We start from the raw sequence: 2,268 nt of genomic DNA on the forward strand, positions 1-2,268 counted from the left end.
TAACATTTTGGTATGATTTTTACTTCTAAAAGTACGTATGTTGGTACTTTTGATCGATTATGTATTCTTCTAATTGAGCCTCTTTATTATTGCGACTACTTGTTTATTCAACATAATTCCGTACTTGACTTATGTTTGACTTTTCGTTTGATTTCGTTATTTATTGACCATATGTAAGACGTATAACGTCACATTCGTTGTGACAACTCAACTCTGGGTAACTCGAGCTGCTAACCACCTATGGGGGTACCATAGGCACGTCATTGTGGCACCGATGGCGTGACACTAACCGTGGCAGTGTGATTAGTCCACAGCGTCTCCTCTTTTGGTGCTCTTGTGAGAGCTATTTTGGTATGATGGATATTAGATTTAGGAGGCGTATGGGTCGGCCCTAGCATATGTGATTCGTATGTAGGGTGGATGTCGGTGTAGTGTCCAACGCCACATCTCACATTTGGTACGTGTGGATCTGCAGTCCAACGTACAGGCCTGTATGGCCATATGTCTGACATTTGTTATGTTGGTTAATATGCAAGTGTATGAGTTTTCGAGCTTGATTTGTCCCTTCATATGATTTCGTATGATAATGTTATTTGTTGATTTTCTAAGATTTTGGTACTCGTTTGGTTCGATTTTGGGATGTTTGTATTACCGTTTTTCTATATTTGTTTATCCGTTCACTGGGAATTTGGCTCAGCCGTGTTTTTTATTTTATTTCCTCACGACAGGTAATTAAGGGGCGGCTAGGCTTTGTGAAAGAGAGTATATCAGAATCTTGGTTCCAAGGATTTCAAGAGGTTTAGTGTTATGTTAATTCATTTATTGGATTTTGTTTCTTTCTAGCTATTAGATTAGATTTCTTTTAAGAGTGGCTTTTGGATTTTTCCTTGGTTGTTAGAGGATTTTGGAAGTGGTTTGTTTGGAGACCTTTATATCTTATTTGGAGTTATATTCAATTTCGTTATTGGAATATTTTATTTTATTTCTTTGTATTGGATACTATATTTTGGAGGTCTTATATAACGGTTCCGTTACGTTTGAAGCAACCTCCCTTCCTTCGGGTTGGGGGTGTTACAGGTTATCTCATTTGTGTGATGCGAGAAAATGGGGTTGTCTCATCCTAGTGATGCGAGAAAATTATGGTTTTATCTATATAGTGCGACAAATTTTGTGTTATGCGATAAATGGTTTATTTGGTTCTTTCATCTTGATGGGACAAAAGATGTTTGTTTTGATAAAACACTATTTATTTATTATTTATTTATACAAATATGAGTTTTATAAAAGTGTTTTGGTGATTTTCATCCTGTAATAACAATCAAAAGGATTTCTCACTAGACCTCATGGTTTAACCTTCATTTTGGTGTTTTAAAATGTGCATTAGAGGTCGGGCTCAACCGGAGAAAAAGAGGAAGAGAAAATTATAGAGCGATTCCTGATTGCTTGCATATATGGATTTTTGGGAGATGTGATGTTATTTGTACCCGAATACTTGTTATGTATACAAAATCTTGTATTGAGTATTTATGAAAAAAAATTAATAGCTACTTTTGTAATGTAGCCTTTTATATATATTAAGACAAAATGTATAAATTTATATTTTATGATATATAAAATATATAATTATATACAAATGTAAATTTTGGGTGTTACAATAATAATCCTTTATCCGTTAAAAAATTGGGTTGGATAACCATTAAAAATGGATGGACTCGTTAAAATTAATGGAAAAATATAAGTGGTGTAATTTTTTTTTTGGACGGATCCTACATCCTGATTATATATACCTTTTTCATCAAAACAATATTAAAAAAATAACTTGTAAATATAATTTGTAAAGCTTTATAATCAATATCTTTTTTACTATAAGGCCTACCTTTACAAATGTTATGGCTAGTTTACTAAATACTTACTTGGGTAAGCCCTTATCAAATTACATTCTTTTGTTGGATGAATATGACAATGACCAAAAATCTTACCTGGTAAAAGCGAAGGCAATGACCAAGAGTCTTACCCGGTAAGTGATGGCGATGACTCTTACCATGGTTAGCGCTTACCGGGTAAATTGTTACATACGATTTTGTTTTGGTAGACTAAAATCTTACTCGATAAATGAGCGAAAGAGTTGAATTTTATCCAACCGGTTCCACACAGAAACCCGCCTCCATGAACACCAATGAGTGAGTGCATTTTTTGACTCACTCAACGACTGATACTACGAGGTGGGATCGAACCTAGATATGTTTTTTATTTAAATAAAGTCGTCTC

Source organism: Cynara cardunculus, assembly GCF_001531365.2.
Source record: "Cynara cardunculus var. scolymus isolate 2C chromosome LG 11, CcrdV1, whole genome shotgun sequence".
NCBI lineage: Eukaryota > Viridiplantae > Streptophyta > Magnoliopsida > Asterales > Asteraceae > Cynara > Cynara cardunculus.